The sequence below is a fragment of the Coptis chinensis genome, chromosome 7 (assembly GCF_015680905.1).
Source record: "Coptis chinensis isolate HL-2020 chromosome 7, ASM1568090v1, whole genome shotgun sequence".
Lineage (NCBI taxonomy): Eukaryota > Viridiplantae > Streptophyta > Magnoliopsida > Ranunculales > Ranunculaceae > Coptis > Coptis chinensis.
The window spans coordinates 88285935-88310499 of NC_141462.1; the positions used below are offsets into that span (position 1 = coordinate 88285935).

A 24565-nucleotide genomic window follows, 5' to 3' on the forward strand; every position below is an offset into this window, starting at 1 on the left:
CTTGTGATCGAAATTAACCAATCTTTAAACAAGTAGGAACTCTCAGATCACCCGTAGGTGCACCGTGTTCTGGAACCAAACTGTACTTTGAGTGATATCAAGAATATTCCAATGCTAACTGTGTACTTTTATTGATATTCTAATGTTGCCTTAAACTGTGTGGCTTTTCCTACATCTAATTCTAATATTCATGCCTCTACCAATGCTAATCATATCTTCCCTGTACTTAGAAATAACGGTATAAATCATTTAGACAATTTTACCATTGCATTATATTTTTAATACTAACTTGCTTGTTTATAAAACAAAAGAGCTAAAAATATTTTGACAGAGTTTCCTTTGTTTATTCAACTTTTTGACCACCTGTATTATGCCTAAAATACTCATATAAAAAAAAAAAAAAAAAAGACAACAAAAAGACAAACATAAATTCTATAACTATCAGTTCATCCATAGAATCTGAATACCAAGTTAAATTACATTAGCCATTCAAATTAATTTAAAGTCATGCGCAAATAAAATATAAAAAACATATAACCTGCACACTTGATAATTAAACCAAGAATAAATCCTAACACTACCTAATATACAAACCAAATGACTTTACCATGGCACACAACCAAAACATATCCCTTATATGCATACAAACACGTACAATTTCAGTTGTTGCAAAAAATAACAAGCAACAAATAAAACTAGTATACGAAATGGGTAGAAGTTTTACCTCAAGAGAATCAGAAGCCAACTCCACTACTACAAATCAAACTCCACTCATTGAATCAAACTCCACTCATCGTGCATCAACAATGAAATGGGTTATTTGAATTATTCTTACTAATAAATGCTTTCGACTTTCTTACCCAAAATACTAGAAAAATTGATATTTGCTTGGAAAAAAAACGACGCGTGCACCTAGTGCTAACAACCAAAAGTGGGAGAAGAACAAACCAATCGAGACAACACGACGTACCTAGAGCGCAACAACTAAGTTTTCAGCTGTGCTTATGCTAGAAAATAGAAAAACAAGCAACCACTGAGAACATACTTGTACAAAAGACAAGGAAGAGTTCATGGAAGAGTTTGCTCTACCCTACAAGGACCAAAGATGGGTATAATCCTCTTCTAGATGACTTCAAGAAGACAAAATATTTTATGATATACATAACTCAAATATAAAACCACCACTTAACATCACATTCTAAAAAAAAATTGGCAGAGTTTCCTTTGTATTTTCAACATTTCATAAATTTAAAACCTGTCATAACCTGAAAATCATATAATATACTTCCATAACATATATTAAAACCTCATACCTCATAAACCCAAGTACCCAACTACTTAAATATATATTGTTTCGTAGAACCAGCTACTTAACCATCTTGACCAACGCCAGTTAAGTCAAGTAACCAATCCTCGAATCAAAAGAATACTATAAATTATATACAAAAATTAAAATGAAAACAATATATACATCATTTCCACTTATATCATTGTTATACATAAGGGTGTAGACGGATATCCAAAAATTCTACTCTGATTCGCATTCGTATTCGAAAAATCGGATATTAATTTTAAGACTCAAGACTTTTGGACTCAAGAATCAAGATTCATCCAACACACTCAATCAATCACAAAAAACCAAGTACCCTTAAGAGATGCAATATCCTACTGCATTAAGGGTTTTGCTGGAAATCATGGAACTAATCTGAAAAAGGAAATACATAAAATATATTTTCCCTCGAAAAGAAAAATATAACAGTCAATATATGTCATCCTACCTATATTAATATCCGTTTCTCCCAAGATGCTCATAGTGAGCCACATCAGCAAAGTTTTTAAAATAGTCCCTATTTGAAAAATAATTACTTGCCTTCTTACCAAACTAACCCTGAATTTGGCTTGCTCTCTAATTTAATATAAATTAAAATTGTCCTTTCATGTGTTATGCTAAAACAAAAAACAAAGCTACGCATTATTTCATTATTTCAAATGTACGCATGGGATAAAAAAAACAAATTCTAAAAAACAATGGATTAGTTAATTGATATGTATTAGTTATTGGATATGGATATGTATTAGTTAATAGATATGGATATGTATTAGTTAATAGATATGGATATGGATATGGATTACTTATCATTATTTCATTATTTCAAATGTACGCATGGGATAAAAAAAAACAAATTCTAAAAAACAATGGATTAGTTAATTGATATGTATTAGTTATTGGATATGGATATGTATTATTTAATAGATATGGATATGTATTAGTTAATAGATATGGATATGGATTACTTATTGGATATGGATATGTTAAACTTCCAAGTGCTTCCCTTAAATATAGGCCCAGACATGATGGGTTTAAGAATAACAGGCCTACAGGGGGGCTGCATGGCTAGTGAAGAAATAGGACTCAACTTTCCAAGTACAAAAGTCAAACGACACCAGGGGCAGTCACTTAGATATAGAGTTTTAAACCAATTAAAATTCGTACAACTACATTTACGCAAGTAATTGTCTTCGAATTCGAGTAGGGCTTAATATGCTTATTAACAAGTTTCCAAAAAGGGTTCGTTTGTTATAAAACTGTAACCAAGACTCAAACTTTCAGTGGTTTTGTGACTATTGTCCACCTTAAAAAATGGTACACTTAAAAAAACAATCTTCAATGGCAGCTATTGCAACAATACCTAATCATCAACGAGACGGCTTCAGGTTGCAACAACTAAAACCTAGTAAGTATCTTATCAACGAGATTTCATGTCACAAACTCATCGACCCCCGATCTGAATTTGATGAACTCAACAATAGTGGTTCTTTGTTGAAGAATCAATCTACTAGTAGTACTACGGATAAAAATATCGCAGGATTAAGTATCCAAGAAGAAACTGGGGCAAAAATGAGGATTCATATTCCCGTTGAAAAGAATAAGGGTCATGAAAAACTGGTGATCAAGAACCACAGCTCTACTACTACTGATGACCACGTGGAACAACAATCTTTAGTGAAACATGACTTGAAGTTGAAGCCATGGAATTTAAGGCCAAGAAGGAGTAGTACTGCTGCTCATGTTGCTAATGATACGAATAGTAACTCCAAGTATGATAGGCCAAACCCGCATTCCAGGAAGACTGATATAGAGATGAAGGAAAAAGGAAAGGTTTTGATCTCACTCACTAAGGAAGAGATAGAAAAGGATTTCTTACGCTTGACTGGAACCAAACCACCTCAAAAACCAAAGAAGAGAGGAAGTAAAATACAGATGCGTCTTGATTGTCTGCTACCTGGTTCAAAGTTCAATGGAATGAGTGCCAACACATATAGAAATTCCTTTTCTTGATGCCCAACATGTCTGAGTCTTATATAATGTAATCCGTTAGTTTCCTTTGCATAGATTATTAGGTTTAACCGCAGCGATTCATTTTGCCTGAAGACTTTTCTGTCATAGAGCAACGATAGTCGTAACAATGGACATCTGAAATAGACCGAACTTCTGTTTGGGAATGATTACTGTGATGAATTTTGTTGTAATCTACCTTTCTATACCTAAGTAACAAGTTTGTCTTTGATTAATTGATTCTCCATAACTAGATCTTCATATCTATTGGAAATGCCCAGACATCAAGAATTTTTCAATGGACGCATAAATAAGACTTGTACTGCAATGCAAGTTTTGCCCTAAAACTTTCATTCCCTCCACAGTGCGCTCTGTTACTAGCTTTGGCATGAAAACCAATACGCACTGTCACACCCTCAATTTCGGAATGCACTGAAAAACATTATTTGTTCCCGACTCTTGATCTCCAGGTGTGACGCTCTCCACTTCCAAAAGCCCATAAACAGTTTAAAATATGCGGATAATTAAAACCAATAAAAATTTTAACTTAAACAAAGTCCTCTTCATTATAAAACAATTTACAAAATGAAAATGCAAATAATATTATCTCAACCGAAAATCTATATCACCTCGAGGAAAACAAAACACAACCCGAGATGCAATGCTAACGCAAAACCACAAGCAAAGAACCAATCTTCTTCATCACTAAACCTGCCAAGACTTATCAACTATGTTCATTTAATGAACACACCCGATAAAGCAAACATGCAAATCGGTCGGCATTATAAAAATGCCGGTGTGAGTAGCCCTAAAATACAAATATACTTATACATATATATACATAATCCATAATGCAGCTTAGTTCCTCCACCGAAGCCTTTAACTTTTAACGACTAATACAACATCCTTTAAGTTCAATAATCTAGGCGGTGTAGTTCCTCCAATCGAGGCTTTAACTTCCCACTAACCACACAACAAACTATACACATCATAAATAAGGCATGTAGTTCATCCATCGAGGCTTTTAGGTTCTAACTAAACAAATAACCACCAACCATATACAAATCATCTATCTGAGATATATCATTTACCAACATATTACCATAATTAGATTATTTCGGGCTTTCTTTGTGTGTCCCTAAAATCACGTCAGATCTATGTCTTACCTAGTTTCCCTCATACCACAATCGAAACCCAACGTGGTATGTACATCCACATGCCTCCGCTTTACATAATGAGCCACTTCGTGGCGTAACCACCCCGGGCGGGATGCCGACACCGTAAATCCTCACACGGAAGCCAAATCTATGTAAGCACCGCCACTATTCTAAGATAAAATATTATGCATCATCGTTCTATTTTTCATGAACGGAATAATCAAGCCACTATTCGGTTACGCCCGGAGGGTCGCCGAAGAAGGCCATTCGATTAACCGAACGCCGGAAGGTCGCCCGAAGGCCATTCAAATTTTAGCAAACCCGGAAGGGGCCAATCACATGAGTTGTGGTAGTCGGGTTCTGTGGATTTTCGTTCGTGCAATTTATTCAGGTGTCATACATCTATGACTCATAAACATTTCTACTATATCACGTGCAGGTCAATTACCTTATTGCACTAAGCCACAATCTCTAGAAATATCTCAATATATCTCATAACCATATTTCATACTTTCACGTGCCAATATCTTATTGCACTACACCACACTCCCGTGGGCAAATATTCACCAATGCTATATTAGCATCTCACATATAAAATAATGGAGTGTATATACATTTCTCCAAGATATTGCATTAATATAAATATCCCAACATATGATATCATGTCATAATGCTTCAACGTATCACATACATTTTTATTATAACGTGACAGGAATATAATGTCTCATAACATCTCAATATCATCACGTGTCAAAATACACAACATCAAGGTCAAATCTTTCTTAGATAATGACCACCAAATATATACTAGCTTCCACAAAGATTTTATTACTATATGTGTCCATATAATATATACACATAAAACGTAGCACAAATAAACAAATCCACGATCCACAATCAAAGCCCAATATGCTTTTACACACTACTCACGTCAAATCTAAATTAGATAATTTACCAACCAAGTTATACAATATCCGATTATTTTATTACTATATATATATCCATATAAACAAACATATGAAAAAAGCTGGAAAAGTCAACATTCACAAATAACGGTCAAAGTCAATCGGTCAAAGGTCAACACCTCATGGTCAAGGTCAAACTCAACATGTCATGGTCAAAGTCAAAACATCATCGTCAAAGTGAAAGGTGAAAGTCAACCGTCCATGGTCAAAGGTGAAAGTCAACCGTCCATGGTCAAAGTTTTTCGATGGTCAAAGTCAAACCGCCCTAGTTAAAGTCAAACTGTCCAAGTCAAAGTCAAACTCAAACTATCGTTTTAGGTGTTCGACGGGTTAATGGTCATAGCCACGGGTCATAAGCTAAGGGCAAGGTGTATGGGCTCATGGCTCACGGCCGGTCATGGTTCGGACCTAACCGGACCAAGCCCAAACCTTAAACCCGAAGTCTAAAAGTCCACTTATTTATTTTACCTGACCTAATTGGATCTATTTTAAGTCCAATGGACCGTCCATGCAATATTAGTTCACGGGCCCAAAACTTATAATCGAATCGCCTCCAAATAAATAAGTGGTTTCGCCCAAAAACGCGTTAATATAAAGGTCCAAGAAAACTAGTTAGATTTTGGCCCAACCACTTAATCTAAACCGAGCCCAACAACTTAAAATAGAATCCGCCCAAACAAAACAAGCTAGGCCCAAGAACTTAAAACAGTTAAATAAATGAACTAATTAGCTTTTGCCCCAAGACCAACTCGGCCAAGCCCCAAGTTCTGGTCATCTTCCAACAAAGCCCACCAACCACCCAAAAATCCGCCACCACCAAACACTAATCGACCACCCTTTTGATCAGGCGTTTTAATCCCCATAACAAACCCAACAACATTAATAAAATCGAAAACCCCAAATCAATCAATATATATCTTCTTCAAAACTAGATCTACAAAAATCGACCTCCATTAAAAGCTTGTTTTCAAGCTTCAATCGACCCCCACACAACCCTCAACCACCACTAACCAACCAATAACCAATTCCTCCATCTTCAATCAACAACAAAACAACAAAACCATAAAAATCAAATTATCAAGGAGGGCCATGCGCCGTCCATCGACGCACCTTCAAGCTTCGAACTCCCACTTTCTCCGACCCAATCGAAACCCACTACCACCATCATCAAACCATAATCACACAACCAACCAAAATCATACAAATAGTTCAATCTACATATTGCCGATATGGTTCTTTGGGCTTTAGCCCGCGCCAAAGCCCAAACAAGGTTCGGCAGTTCAAACCTCCATTAAGAGTTCAAATAACACAGCAAAGATTTACTTCTTTATTTTAGTTTTGTTAACCGACATTAACGCCTGGCCGAAGCTTTACGTTTAAGTTCGAGTAATCCGCGGTTTAACAGGTTTCATCACAAATCCAAAATTTAACAAAGTGTAATAAAACAAATGGCACGAAGTCCAACAACAAAAGATAATGAATGAGCGATTATCAATACACATAAAACCATAAGTTCGGTGAGATAGCAAAATAGCTACTCACTGTATATGAACAAATTCCTACGAATTTCTCCGAAGTCCGAGTAATTTAGGCTCCACCCTCCAGAAATCCAGCTTTCATGCTCTGCCTCCATTTTTAATTATTTTATTATTCTCTGAACCCTATTTTCTAGAAAAATGTGTTTATATACTTGGGTCCAAACCCAAGCCCAACACCGACTTCGGGCCCAAAACCAGCCCACGATCCCGAAATTCCAATCCGATGAATTTTAAAAATAAATAATTTAATTAATTGATTAAATAGAAAATACGTATTTAAAAATACGGACGTTACAGCTATACACATCTCAAAAGAATCTCGTCCCGAGATTCGGACGTAAAGCTATACGAACAAAACGTTGGTTATTAACTTAGAACCTATACAAGAATGCACGCTGATTAAACTTAAGCAAGATAACATTGGTATTAATTATTTTTTTAAATAATACCCGAATATATATCTTCATGCCATTACAAAACCTATTACAGTTTAACTGTCTATATTAAAACAAATTATTACTGTCACTTAAACGCAAGATAAATATATCATTACTCATAAGCATGCAGTTTCTTGACACGTAGCAAACTCTACGAAAAATTAATATTCTACTTAACTAATCAATAATATGGAGAAAGTTCATCCCGATATAAAACATTATGGAGTCTTTCATTATCATGCATAAAAGAAAATTAGTATCCTGATACACTTAAAATAAAAATTACTCATGTCATGGATACTATAATAAAACTTTATATTTACTTTAGTCATGCTCTCAGAAATATTAAATTTTAAAACCACCCTTGCATGCTTGCAACTGGATCAAATATAGCACGATCCAAAAATATTTTTTTTCATATCCTCTATCAAAATCATATAGGCTGAAACAAAACAATTAAGGGTAAATACTCGAATATGCAAAAATCATGTGAAACTAATTTAACGATATTAATCAATCATATACGCACGGTAATAGTTCATCTATATACAATAATATAAAAACGTGTATACGCAGGTATACACATCTCAAAAAGAATACACGTGTATACGCAAGTATACACATCTCAAAAAGAATACACGTGTATACGCAAGTATACACATCTCAAAAAGAATACACGTATATACGCAAGTATATACATCTCAAAAAGAATACACGTATATTTTATTATTATATTCAATCTATTTCTAACTAATCACCTCTAACAGATTAATCTCTTATACTTTAAAAATACTATCCATCCATTACAATGTACGAGTGAGGCGAGATAGTTCCTCCAACACCGGCGGCAATTAGTTCCTTTACTCAAGACGTCATAAAGTCATCACTTAATGCAGCTCATTCAATATATATTAAAATATCTTATAGTTTCTTGAATAATAACATAACACTCAAATACAAAGTTCACAGACAAAGTTTGTCATACTTAATTCATACTCCACGTGAAAATGATCACCAACAACAAAATTACACTATATAGCAACACACATCATTTTGATCAAATCCGTTAATAATTAACATATTACACATAAAACAAATCAATAAAATATTGACTATCTTTATTTCTCAGATTCTTTTTCTTTTATTTGTAATAATAAAACAACTAGCGAAATAGTTTTGAAAATAAAACTCCTTAAACACTACCCATAAACCACGATCCGAGAATCACTTAGACTCACCCTAGTCTAAGCTAACCAAATGCTCCGATACCAAATCATTCACACCCTCAATTTCGATGACTGAAAAAACATTATTTGTTCCCCGACTCTTCGATCTCCGAGGTGTGACGACTCTCCACTTCCAAAAGCCCATAAACAGTTTAAAAATATGGATAATTAAAACCAATAAAAATTTTAACTTAAACAAAGTCCTCTTCATTATAAAACAATTTACAAATGAAAATGCAAATAATATTATCTCAACCGAAAAATCTATATCACCTCAAGGGAAAACAAAACACAACCTCGAGATGCAATGCTAACGCAAAACCACAAGCAAAGAACCAATCTTCTTCATCACTAAACTGTCAAGACTTATCAACTATGTTCATTTAATGAACACACCCGATAAGCAAACATGAAATCGGGTCAAAGATTATAAAAATGCCGGTGTGAGTAGCCCTAAAATACAAATATACTTATACATATATATACATAATCCATACGGGCAGCTTAGTTCCTCCACCGAGGCCTTTAACTTTTAACGACTAATACAACATCCTTAAGTTCAATAATCTAGGGTGTAGTTCCTCCACCGAGGTCTTTAACTTCCCACTAACCACACAACAAACTATACACATCATAAATAAGGCATGTAGTTCCTCCATCGAGGCGCTTTTAGGTTCTAACTAAACAAATAACCAAATTAACCATATACAAATCATCTATCTAGAGATATATCATTTACCAACATATTACCATAATTAGATTATTTCGGGCTTTCTTTGTGTGTCCCTAAAATCACGTCAGATCTATGTCTTACCTAGTTTCCTCGGCTACCACAATCGCAACCAACGCCAACATGTACATCCACATGCCTCCCTTACATAATGAGCCACTCTCATGCGTAACCACCACCGAAATCGATGCCACACACCGTAAATCCTCACACGGAAGCCAAATCTATGTAAGCACCGCCACTTATTCGCATAAAATATTGCACATCATCGCTCTATTTTGCGAACGGAATAATCAAGTTAATTATTCGCTCGCGCCGGGGTCAGCCGCCGCCATTCAAATTTTAATCAAACGCCCGGAAGTCCGCCTTCAAGGCCATTCAAATTTTAATCAAACGCCGGAAGGGCCAATCACATGAGTTGTGGTAGTCGTTCTCTAGGATTTTCGTTATTTAATTTATTCAGTGTCATACATCTATGACTCATAAACATTTCTACTATATCACGCAAGGTCAATTACCTTATTGCACTAAGCCACAATCTCTAGAAATATCTCAATATATCTCATAACCATATTTCATACTTTCACGTGCCAATATCTTATTGACTACACCACACTCCCCGTGTAAGCAAATATTCACCAATGCTATATTAAGATCTCACATATAAAATAAATGGAGTGTATATACATTTTCCAAGATATTGCATTAATATAAATATCCCAACATATGATATCATGTCATAATGCTTCAACGTGATCACATACATTTTTATTATAACGTATTAGGAATATAATGTCTCATAACATCTCAATATCATCACGCGTGTCAAAAATACACAACATCAAGGTCAAATCTTTCTTAGATAATGACCACCAAATATATACTAGCTTCCACAAAGATTTTATTACTATATGTGTCCATATAATATACACATAAACGTAAGACAAATAAACAAATTCACAAACCCACAATCAAAGCCCAATATGCTTTTACACACTACTCACGCCAAATCTAAATTAGATAATTTACCAACCAAGTTATACAATATCCGGACAATTATTTTATTACTATATATATATCCATATAAACAAACATATGAAAAAACATGGAAAAGTCAACATTCAACGTCAAAATCAATCGGTCAAAGTCAATCGGTCAAAGGTCAACATCTCATGGTCAAGGTCAAACTCAACATGTCATGGTCAAAGTCAAACCGCTATCGTCAAAGTGAAAGGTGAAAGTCAACCGTCCATGGTCAAAGGTGAAAGTCAACCGTCCCATGGTCAAAGGTCAAAGTCAACCACAAAGTCAATCGGGCCGATGGTCAAAGTCAAAACGTCCTAGTTAAAGTCAAAACGTCCAAGTCAAAGTCAAACTCAAACTATCGTTTTCGTGTTCGACAGGTTCATGGTCATAGCCATGGGTCATGGCTAAGGGCAAAGGTGTATGGCTCATGGGCTCATGGCCAAGGTCATGGTTCGGACCTAACTGCCAAGCCCAAACCTTAGAACCCGAAAGTCTAAAAGTCCACTTATTTATTTTTTACGACCCATTGGATCTATTTTAAGTCCAATGGATCGGTCCATGCAATATTAGTTAGTTCACGCCCAAAACTTATAATTGAATCGCCCCAAACGGTTAAGTGGTTTTCGTTAATATAAACCGTCCAAGAAAACTAGTTAGATTTTGGCCCAACCACTTAATCTAAACCGAGCCCAACAACTTAAAATAGAATCCGGCCCCAAACAAAACAAAATAGGGCCCAAGAACTTAAAACAAGTTCGGCCCCAAATGAACTAATTAGCTTTTGGCCCAAAGACCCAACTCGCCCAAGCCCAAGTTCGGTCATCTTCTCAAATGAAAGCCACCAACCACCCAAAAAAATCCGCCACCACCAAACACTAATCGACCACCCCTTTTGATCAAAGCGGTTTTAATCCCCATAACAAACCCAACAACATTAATAAAATCGAAAACCCCAAATCAATCAATATATATCTTCTTCAAAAACTAGATCTACAAAAATCGACCTCCATTAAAGCTTGTTTTCAAGCTTCAATCGACAAACCACACAACCCTCAACCACCACTAACCAACCAATAACCAATTCCTCCATCTTCAATCAACAACAAAACAACAAAACCATAAAAATCAAATTATCAAGGGCGCCCATGCGTACGCCATTGACGCGACCTTCAAAGCTCTCAACTCCCACTCCAAAGACCCAATCGATACCCACTACCACCATCATCAAACCATAATCACACAACCAACCAAAATCATACAACAGTTCAATCTACATATCGCCGATATGGTTCTTTTTAGCTTTAGCCAGCCCAGCCCAAACAAGGTTCGACAGTTCAAACCTCCATTAAGAGTTCAAATAACACAGTGCAAGATTTAAACTTCTTTATTTTAGTTTTGTTAACCGACATTAACGCTTCATTCGAGCTTCGGCTTTTAAGTTCGAGTAATCACAGGTTAACAGTTTCATCACAAATCCAAAATTTAACAAAGTGTAATAAAACAAATGGCACGAAGTCCAACACAACAAAGATAATGAACAGTATCAATACACATAAAACCATAAGTTCGGTGAGATAGCAAAATAGCTACTCACCTGTATGAACAAATTCTCCTACTTAATTTCTCCGAAGTCCGAGCCGTCAATCCCACCTCCGTAAATCCGGCTTTCATTTTCATGCCTCGGCCTCCATTTTAATTATTTTATTATTCTCTGAACCCTATTTTCTAGAAAAATGTGTTTATATACTTGGGTCCGAAACCCCAAGCCCAACACCGACTCGGGCCCAAAACCAGGCCCACGTATCCCGAGTCCAATCCGATGAATTTTTAAAAATAAATAATTTAATTAATTGATTAAATAGAAAATACGTATTTAAAAATACGGACGTTACAGATATACACATCTCAAAAGAATCTCGTCCCGAGATTCTGGACGAAAAACTATATCTGAACAAAACGCGTTGGTTATTAACTTAGAACCTATACAAGAATGCACGTTGATTAAACTTAAGCAAGATAACATTGGTATTAATTATTTTTTTAAATAATACCCGAATATATATCTTCATGCCATTACAAAACCTATTACAGTTTAACTGTCTATATTAAAACAAATTATTACTGTCACTTAAACGCAAGATAAATATATCATTACTCATAAGCATGCAGTTTCTTGACACGTAGCAAACTCTACGAAAAATTAATATTCTACTTAACTAATCAATAATATGGAGAAAGTTCATCCCGATATAAAACATTATGGAGTCTTTCATTATCATGCATAAAAGAAAATTAGTATCCTGATACACTTAAAATAAAAATTACTCATGTCATGGATACTATAATAAAACTTTATATTTACTTTAGTCATGCTCTCAGAAATATTAAATTTTAAAACCACCCTTGCATGCTTGCAACTGGATCAAATATAGCACGTATCCAAAAATATTTTTTTTTCATATCCTCTATCAAAATCATATAGGCTGAAACAAAACAATTAAGGGTAAATACTCGAATATGCAAAAATCATATGAAACTAATTTAACGATATTAATCAATCATATACGCACGGTAATAGTTCATCTATATACAATAATATAAAAACGTGTATACGCAAGTATACACATCTCAAAAGAATACACGTGTATACGCAAGTATACACATCTCAAAAAGAATACACGTGTATACGCAAGTATACACATCTCAAAAAGAATACACGTATATACGCAAGTATATACATCTCAAAAAGAATACATGTATATTTTATTATTATATTCAATCTATTTCTAACTAATCACCTCTAACAGATTAATCTCTTATACTTTAAAAATACTATCCATCCATTACAATATACGAGTGAGGCGAGATAGTTCCTCCAACACCGAGGCAATTAGTTCCTTACTCAGTACGTCATAAAGTCATCACTTAATGCAGCTCATTCAATATATATTAAAATATCTTATAGTTTCTTGAATAATAACATAACACTCAAATACAAAGTTCACAGACAGGTTGTCATACTTAATTCATACTCCACGTGAAAATGATCACCAACAACAAAATTACACTATAGCAACACACATCATTTTGATCAAATCCGTTAATAATTAACATATTACACATATAAACAAATCACGAAAATATTGACTATCTTTATTTCTGTATCTCTTTTCTTTTATTTGTAATAATAAAACAACTAGCGGAAATAGTTTTTGAAAATAAAACTCCTTAAACACTACCCATAAACCACGATCCGAGAATCACCTAGACTCACCCTAGTCTAAGCTAACCAAATGCTCCGATACCAAATCATCACACCTCAATTTCGAATTGAGTTGGAAAAACATTATTTGTTCCCCTCTCTTCGATCTCCGGGTGTGACGACTCTCTCCACTTCCAAAAGCCCATAAACAGTTTTAAAATATGGATAATTAAAACCAATAAAAATTTTAACTTAAACAAAGTCCTCTTCATTATAAAACAATTTACAAATGAAAATGCAAATAATATTATCTCAACTGAAAATCTATATCACCTCAAGGGAAAACAAAACACAACCTGAGATGCAATGCTAACGCAAACCACAAGCAGCAACCAATCTTCTTCATCACTAAACTCACAAGACTTATCAACTATGTTCATTTAATGAACACACCCGATAAGCAAACATGCAAATCGGGTCAGCATTATAAAAATGCTGGTGTGAGTAGCCCTAAAATACAAATATACTTATACATATATATACATAATCCATACGGCAGTTAGTTCCTCCACCGAGGCGCCTTAACTTTTAACGACTAATACAACATCCTTAAGTTCAATAATCTAGGCAGGTAGTTCCTCCAATCGAGGCTTTTAACTTCCCACTAACCACACAACAAACTATACACATCATAAATAAGGCATGTAGTTCCTCCATCGAGGCGCCTTAGGTTCTAACTAAACAAATAACCAGCCAACCATATACAAATCATCTATCTAGAGATATATCATTTACCAACATATTACCATAATTAGATTATTTCAGGCTTTCTTTGTGTGTCCCTAAAATCACGTCGTATCTATGTCTTACCTAGTTTCCCTGGCTACCACAATCGCAACCCAACGCCGAACATGTACATCCACATGCCTCCCCTTTACATAATGAGCCACTCGTAGTAACCACCACGAAAGGATGCCACACACCGTAAATCCTCACACGGAAGCCAAATCTATGTAAGCACCGCCACTATTCGGCATAAAATATTGCACATCATCGTTCTATTTTGCTTAACGGAATAATCAAGCCAATATTCGGCTACCGGGAGGGCACCAAGGCCATTCAAATTTTTAATCGAACGCCGGAAGGGCCCATTCAAATTTTAATCGAAACGCCGAAGGCCAATCACATGAGTTGTGGTAGTCGGTTCTAGGATTTTCGTTACGTAATTTATTCAGTGTCATACATCTATGACTCATAAACATTTCTACTATATCACGCGTGCGGGTCAATTACCTTATTGCACTAAGCCACAATCTCTAGAAATATCTCAATATATCTCATAACCATATTTCATACTTTCACGTGCCAATATCTTATTGCACTACACCACACTGGATAAATATTCACCAATGCTATATTAGCATCTCACATATAAAATAATGGAGTGTATATACATTTCTCCAAGATATTGCATTAATATAAATATCCCAACATATGATATCATGTCATAATGCTTCAACGTATCACATACATTTTTATTATAACGTATTAGGAATATAATGTCTCATAACATCTCAATATCATCACGTGTCAAAAATACACAACATCAAGGTCAAATCTTTCTTAGATAATGACCACCAAATATATACTAGCTTCCACAGCATTTTATTACTATATGTGTCCATATAATATACACATAAAACGTAGCACAAATAAACAGTCCACAGTCCACAATCAAAGCCCAATATGCTTTACACACTACTCACGTCAAATCTAAATTAGATAATTTACCAACCAAGTTATACAATATCCGACAGTATTTTATTACTATATATATATCCATATAAACAAACATATGAAAAACTGGAAAAGTCAACATTCACAGTCAACGGTCAAAGTCAACGGTCAAAGGTCAACACCTCATGGTCAAGGTCAAACTCAACATGTCATGGTCAAAGTCAAACTGTCATCGTCAAAGTGAAAGGTGAAAGTCAACCGTCCATGGTCAAAGGTGAAAGTCAACCGTCCATGGTCAAAGGTCAAAGTCAACCGTCAAAGTCAACGGTCGATGGTCAAAGTCAAACTGTCCTAGTTAAAGTCAAACTGTCCAAGTCAAAGTCAAACTCAAACTATCGTTTTAGGTGTTCGACAAAATCATAATTAATAGCCATGGGTCATGGCTAAGGGCAAGGTGTGTATGGCTCGTGGGCTCATGGCCAAGGTCATGGTTCGTACCTTAACCCTGCCAAGCCCAAACCTTAGAACCCGAAAGTCTAAAAGTCCACTTATTTATTTTACGACCCGATTGGATCTATTTTAAGTCCAATGGATCGTCCATGCAATATTAGTTCACGGCCCAAAACTTATAATCGAATCGCCCAAACGGTTAAGTGGTTTCGCCCAAAAACGTTAATATAAATCGGTCCAAGAAAACTAGTTAGATTTTGGCCCAACCACTTAATCTAAACCGAGCCCAACAACTTAAAATAGAATCCGCCCAAACAAAACAAGCTAGGGCCCAAGAACTTAAAAACAGTTCGCCTAAATGAACTAATTAGCTTTTGGCCCAAAGATCTAACTTCGGCCCAAGCCCAAGTTCGGTCATCTTCTCAACAAAGACCACCAACCACCCAAAAATCCGCCACCACCAAACACTAATCGACCACCCCTTTTGATCAGGTGGTTTTAATCCCCATAACAAACCCAACAACATTAATAAAATCGAAAACCCCAAATCAATCAATATATATCTTCTTCAAAAACTAGATCTACAAAATCGACCTCCATTAAAGCTTGTTTTCAAGCTTCAATCGACAGACCCACACAACCCTCAACCACCACTAACCAACCAATAACCAATTCCTCCATCTTCAATCAACAACAAAACAACAAAACCATAAAAATCAAATTCTCGAAGGGCGCCCAAGGTATGCCATTGACGCACCTTCAAGCTTCGAACTCCCACTCTCCAAAGACCCAATCGACCAATCCACTACCACCATCATCAAACCATAATCACACAACCAACCAAAATCATACAACAATTCAATCTACATATTGGCCGATATGGTTCTTTGGGCTTTAGCCGCGCCAGCCCAAACAAGGTTCGAGTTCAAACCTCCATTAAGAGTTCAAATAACACAGGCGATGCGACTTCTTTATTTTAGTTTTGTTAACCGACATTAACGCCTCAGCCGAGCTTTCGGCGGTTTAAGTTCGTGAGTAATCCGCAGGTTTAACAGTTTCATCACAAATCCAAAATTTAACAAAGTGTAATAAAACAAATGGCACGAAGTCCAACACAACAGTATAATGAACAGTATCAATACACATAAAACCATAAGTTCGGTGAGATAGCAAAATAGCTACTCACCACAGATGAATTGACTCCTACTTAATTTCTCCGAAGTCCGAGCCAAGGCCCACCCTCCGAAATCCAAATTTTCATGCTCTGCCTCCATTTTTAATTATTTTATTATTCTCTGAACCCTATTTTCTAGAAAAATGTGTTTATATACTTGGGTCCGAAACCCAAGCCCAACACCGACTCGGGCCCAAAACCAGGCCCACGTATCCCGAGTCCAATCCGATGAATTTTTAAAAATAAATAATTTAATTAATTGATTAAATAGAAAATACGTATTTAAAAATACGGACGTTACACAGCCCATAACAAGTCTGAACTCTGAACATCAATGCCTCAGCAACAACATACACTTCAAACTTATTAACTAGTGTTTGTTAGAACATAAATTTTAGTGTTGTACACACTAACACACTAGATTGTCCTGACCCTGATGCATGGAGCTGCCTACTCCACTTCTCAAATTGGAAGAATGATTGACAGACACTACACCAAAAAAGGCCAAAAACGACGGAAATTGCCATCCTAAATCGAGATTTACGACGGGAAATGGTGTCTTAGAGTTCGTTGCGAATAGCCCTATCATTAATATTAATGATGGGAAAATGCATGGTAAAGCGAATTAGAAATGCGACGGGTATGCGACACTTAACGCCGTCATTAATTATAGGACATTCAAAACCGTCGCAAATTTCCTTTTTCCTAGCACTACTTATTTTCAAATCTAGAACGTACTGAACCGTCGTAAATTTTCGTCTTAAATTTAAGACACATTTTCATAGTGTATTGTCTTAGGGAAGTATTTGTTTAAAGTATTTTTTTTAAAATAATTAATTTTCTTTGGTATAACCCATTTTTTCACCAACACCACTACATGATTCTTATATCATAAAATCAATTACACAAATATACTAAAACAACACATTTCAAAATTTGATATATTATACATTGGTTTTCCAAAATTTACAATGTTTTCAAGCTGTTGATTGCCAATAGATAACTAAGCTTTTAAAGTACACAATGAATAATAAGAACATAATGGAAAAAAAAAACAATTTGTGCTTTGAAATTCCCATCTTCATCACTTTTACGCAATTTGGTCTTTCATTGAGTCGCACAACCTTTCATGAGGGTAAAGAGCCTCGAGAATTTATTTTCTAGAGATGGAACAAGCAGCTAGCGAAAGCATAAGCAAACGTACAACATGGCAGGAGCCTTATCAGTGCAGCTCCACTCCAGCAAGTGTAGACTTCGGTTTGTCCGAATGAACCTGGAAGTTAATGTACAAGACTACTTATGGCCATATACCTAATAATAGCATTCATAAATTAAACACTAAAATCAAATAATTAGCACAAAGGGCACTACTGAAAACATCACGGTTTAAGTATCTAGTAGGCTATTTATCATTGAAACTATCATGTAAGAGTTGCCGTGAAAGCGAGTTTAACACTATCATATGAAGGACTCGAGAAAAAAAAATGTACATATTCAAGATGATATAATTCTCATGTTCGTAGAAACTTACCCGTTTAAACGAGTAGTGATAACAACAATAAAGTTTCAATTTTGTGAACCTTGCAATCATCAAACAAACATTCAAGAAACAAAACAATCAAGGAATTGATCAGCTCATTTACACAAACATAACGAATGTAGGAGAATACCGAAACTTCTATTACTGCAAATTAGAGTTATATTGATAGCATAATAACGAGTAGTGACAACAATACCATCTCAACAATACCATTGATAGCTCATTTCCTAGATTACTGAAAAGTATATAAAACTGCAAATGTGTAATGAATCTATATATTTTCCGAGGAGGATTTCCCTAATAAGGATACATATCATTTCCCAGGAGGAATATACAAAAACTAGGAATTAATCAACACAGGCACACAAAATGGTGACTCATGAAGAGAGGGTATTTCATGCAAGGAAAACAAACAAATCAACATGACAAAAAGGGATCCGAAGTAAAAAAAAAAAAAAAATAGATCACAATTTTTAGGAATTCATGCTAACATACCTCTACATACAAATTTAGTATCATATTTTATGGCGGTCATTGTGTGTAACCATCCATGCCATGTCAAACATCTATGCATCTGCAAGATGTCTTTCCAATTTGTCCCTGCTGCATTTTCAGAGGCAAAGAAAGCCACTCAGCCAGAAGCATCAATTGTATCTGAGGTATTTGCACGGCCTGAAGTTGTTATGGTCTACAACAATGAAAAAAAAATGGTATCTGAGTCCGTGGAGATGTTTCTGGTCTGCTTTTCTTGGAACAAAATAAGATACATATTTGAATATGACGACAGAATTTTGACAATTACCGCAATCAAAACATCTGCTGCTTGCGCAAGTTCAAACTGGTGCTTCCCCTGCTCACCACCAGGTGTGTCACATCAATCTATAATAAGCTGTGATAGCTTCTCCACAATCTAAAACGAGACTGTCAGTTGGAACATACATAGTAAAATGCTTCGATTGTTGACAAGTTCTATTTATATTCATTGTTTATGAACAGTTAACTATCATAACAACATTAGGAAAAATTATATTAGCCAAAGTATTCAGAGATTTCCCCTACAACATTTCATAGCTAGATGGGATCGAGTTGTTGTTCTTGGATGTTAAGTAATTGGCTTCCTTTTGAATCGTTCTCCAGTATAGCTGGACTGGTTATCTGCTATCAAACTTCATCTAAAACTAACCTACACCACACTATCTACATAAATATTTTACTACCTATATCCATAGAAAGAAAGGAAATGGTTCTCTAAAATCTATTTCAAGATTTTTACAGTGACGTATAACATTGCCATATTGAAATTTAAGACTGATTTCACTAATTTTTGCATTTCATAATCTGCTGGAATTAGCACTTAAAAGTAAGAGTGAATGCCAGAGTAAGAAAATTTTACCTCCAGACTATTCAATGAATCAACAATTCTCTTGTCACCTGACAAGCCAATAAGTATTCGACACACAACAGTGGGGCAGGAATCAATGACATCCAGATCCCCAACAAAGTCAAAGCAAAGGTTTTCAAATAGAACCAAGATACCACGGTTTTCCATAAACACTTCTAGTATATGCGCATAGTCATTTTCCAGTTTAGGAGAAAGAATATTTGTTAAAACATGTAATGCTTGCTGAACAACCTGCCAAATTACAAAGATATACATTCAAATTAGGAGATGATTTAGGTTATTTAACAAATTAAACTCAAGGTGATCACCTAGAAAACAGAACTCAGTGTATGCAAATAGTCAGCTAAAATTGGTTTTGTAACCAACCCAATGACCTTCAACGTTGGGTCTATATGCAATTGAAAAGAGCGAATACATATAGTTCTAATAGCTTAAGAAAAAGTCTTTTTTCATTCATAGGGTTTGTGGTTGCAATCCAGTCAATATATGAGAAATATAGTATGCATCAATACTCATAAAAACCTTTCAAGGAACAAGATGGAGTAAGTTCATGAGTTCGAACTAAATAAGACATATAAGAACAAGAAGGTAACTTAAACTTATGCATATCTAAGTCGAAAATAACCTCAAGAGATATAGTAAGTAACTACAATGCAACACAACCAAACTCGTGGGATTCCCCTTACACGGCTCAACTCCTTTTTATCTTCCATGAAGATTACCAAAACCAGTCAAAAGTGGGGGCTAAAACTTCAAAAGGAAAGATTTCACACCAATTCTTGCATGAAACTTTAACAGAGGTACTTTTTTCCACAAAACCTTGTTTTTGTCTCGGGAACCTATGGCATTGATTTAGTTGTGGGGTTAGTTTTGTACCCTATTATACATGTGTCCAAACAGCTAGGTGCTTATAAAAGAACTTGTTTATCAGCTGATAAACTAAACAACTCAATCACTAGTCACATACACACAAATAAGTCCTTTCAAATTCAAGTTTCAAGTGATATGATGGGTTACTCCCAATTGACGTATTTGCACAATATTTAGTAAAATAAAATTATTATATAACTTTAAGAATATACCAGTTCATTCTTAAATAAAAACGAAAAAAAATATTACCTTTATTTTCTTGCTAGCGAGAGAGAGACAGCTAGAAAGGGAACTGGGACGGAGAACGAGGGATGGACGAGAGACCGATGGGTGGGAGAACTCATGTGACATTCATAATCAGCTTAACTCTTAACCCATATAATCCCAATCAAAAAAATCAAATAGAATGCAAGCAATGAAATGTAACTAGCATTTCATGTGTTCAAAGGTTGACTTACCCTGTTACGTACTTGACTCGAGGGTGTGGAATAGAAAAATAAAACAGGTGCTTGGAAAACAGAGTTGATCATGCCAAGGAAGAGCCTCTGAGCAGTCTCAATGGCAATGGTTGCAAGCAAAACATCCCTTCCCAAGAAAAATATAGAGCTCCCGCTAGACAACAGGACAAACACTTCTATGAGCTTTTTTCTACTTAATACACTTTCCTCCTTGGTCGCCAAAGCAATCCAATAATTGCTTCATATATGTAGCAATTGGAAAAGTACTTGACAGAGAAGAATAACAGGTATAAGAGATCCTTTATATGCTGAAGACACAAAGGTTGAATAAACTTGCCACTACACTCTGCCAGTCTGCCGGTTTCTGTTACTTCCTCTTTATTGTTACTTAATATCAGATTTGCCCATTTGTCTTCTGTGTGATAAGTTTGATTGATCGGATTGGTTCCACACGTAAACAATATGTTATCTTCATGTGGAGTAACTTGGCATAGGGATTGTCTGTTGGCAGCCCTTTGTCTGACCAGTTCACCATAGGGGTCTGCAATCAGATCTTCATAAATTCCTAACTGAACAATGCTCCCATCTTTTATTACCTGGGATTGGGGGATAGGCAAAAAAAGAATTGTGATGTCAGTGTAAAGGGTGCTGCAATTTCTCTTAAAGTCATGCTGGTACGACAACATCTATTACATATTGTTAGTATTGGCGCCATTCAAAATTGAGGCGAGTTATTGAAATATATGGTATCAAATTAATGCTAATGACATACTAGAACAAGGTCTGAAGCATCCAAGAACTCCAATTGATGAGTGACATATATGACGGTCTTTTGCGCCAAAAATTGCATTACACATTCCTGCAAAAAGACTCAACAGTTACTATAGAGTTTATTTTACCGGGGGTGGGGGGTCTCAAGATGCTTGAACATTCTCCAATTCTTATGTATAATAAAAGTATATATATGCTAAGAGCGCTGAGCTAATATATCTTTTTTATATGAAAAAGATGTGCTTTAGTATGTGGATCAGTATGTAGTCACGAAAAAGTACACTCAAAAGTAACGAGACAACTTAAACAGACAACCTTCAAACACTTTACTATATGTAAGGTAAAGTCAAACAATTCAAACACTCGACTATAAATAAAATTGAAAAATATTCAATTTTTTTATATCTAGAAATATCTAGTATAAACATGTTATTTTCACATATTATCTCCACATTATCTTCGTTATAGGCATACACGAACAACTATATCTTTAATTTTTAGTAGCTTAAAATCAAGATAACCAAAACTTCCTTTCCAAGTTCATATTTCACAACACCTTAATACCAAATTAAAAACCAGTACAGCTAATCTAATCAGGCCATTTTTTAGGTATACATTGACAAAGCTGCAATCTTCACAACAAAAAAACAATTTGAATAACCCACCCTCAACAACAAAAGAATGATTAAACCCACTTACCCAACCCATATCTGTGCAGCCCAGGGATACAACAATACTATATTGAGAAGCAAATCATATATCTCAAGGCAGTAGAGTGCGCACCTAAAACTGTGTCGACAAATTAGTGAAGGGGTTTGTTCACTCTTTCAACAATAGAGAGCTCCCTCAGTCCATAACGCCAACAATGAAGTTTATAAAAAAAAACTCATCTTTCCAAGTTTTCATTTCTTGTACAACATATACTAGTTTTAAGCTAATTCTCATTAATCTGTATACAAATGAATAATAACAAATCTAAAATCAGGAAAGAAGAAGAAAAAAAGTTACCTTGAAGTGAACATGTGACCCTCGAGAATTGCAAGCTGAAAATAAAAGTAAACATCATAATATATATATAAGAAACCCTAGAATGGAAATTGGGGTTTAGAAATTGAGGTATTGAACAAAAACGAAAATTGATGATAGAGAGAGAGAGATGAGGGGTTACCAAACTTGAGAGAGAGAGATATGTAGCTCTTGCCGATTTGAGAAAGATTTGAAGCTCTCACTATTAAGTGACACCTAACAAAGCTTTACTTCAAAGCCCTCCCACCAACCCCTCACTTTCCTTTTACACTAGGGTTAGGGTTAGTGAAAGAAAGAATTATTGGGCGGGATAGTGAAATATTGGGCGCGTGGGCAATCGCCTTCTCAGAAAATTCATCTACGACGGTCACTGAAACCGGGAAAGACAATAAATCTCGTCTCTATTTTGGGACGATAACTAATGTCCTTCAGTCAACCTTAGTCAACCTAAAAAACAAGTACGACGGTGTTCAAAGGACTTATGACGATATTTTTCATTCCTAATTGGAGACGGGGTATATAGTCCTAAGAATGTGTCCTATTTCTAAAATTCTGGTGTAGTGAGACAAACAGACTGATACTTAGAACTACTTTTCTTCCTAAACCAAAACCTTTCATTTTCACAAACATGGTTAACAAGCTGATCAAGACAATAATCCTAAACACAAACACCAGAAATTGCTCACATAATTATGGAAAGCGACCGAAATGACAATTTAGTCCAACTGAGATCAATGCAGCTTTACAGTTTCACATGCAATACAAATTTCGAAAATGAAATGAGTTAGTTAGAATTAATAACTCAAAGGTAGGTATGGGATTAAAACTATAACAAAATTGATGTGGAGAATTACCGGAGTATTTAGTTACATGGATTAAACTCTTAAGAGAAAGAAGTAGCACACTAGAAATCCAAGCAAAGCCGATAGAGTTTTAGTTTGAGTTTGAAGGAGTGGGAGAATGGAGAAGAATGGGCTTTTATATCCATCAAAATTCGTGGGTGGGCAAGCTCGCGTGGGAGAGGGTAGATTAGCTCGTGTGGGAGAGGTAGGAGTAGCATTTTTTTTATTTTCTTCGTCGATTTGCAATCACCAGCACCAAAAGCCACCAATTATCTCCGACAATATCGATAACAAAACATATCGTCAAAATATCACAATATATCAACAAATTTCATCGATATTTGCACTGGTATTTACCCAAATTAATATCGCAGCATTTATTTATCTATCTATGAAATATCGATATATATCGCAATATTTTGTACTATGCTTAAAGTAACACTAGGGAAAATGAAAAGGGGTATGAATACTTCTTTTCTACTCTCAAGTCTCATCACAGTTCGGTTGAATGAAAGTTATGAAATTAAAGCACGTCCTCAGAGAAAACCAACCTTAACCACTCCTTTCAATAGCATGCCTTATATTTACCGAATGAAATCTCCGAAAGATATGGAATTCAGGGAAAGTGTTAAGTAATTACGGTCTAAGCTTCCCACAGCTACGGATTCTATAATTAG

The 24565-nt window shown here is 35.3% G+C and overlaps 1 long non-coding RNA gene across 1 annotated transcript; it reads right to left on the bottom strand.

The window, feature by feature from the left end:
* Window positions 1-17976: 17976 nt before the first annotated feature.
* Window positions 17977-22291, bottom strand: LOC147489714 (uncharacterized). Its single transcript, XR_015201807.1, has 5 exons — window positions 22022-22291; window positions 21041-21845; window positions 19322-20152; window positions 19015-19207; window positions 17977-18252 (listed from the first exon to the last, which is right to left on the bottom strand). It is a non-coding gene; the product is annotated as an uncharacterized LOC147489714 (long non-coding RNA).
* Between the last annotated feature and the right edge of the window lie 2274 nt (window positions 22292-24565).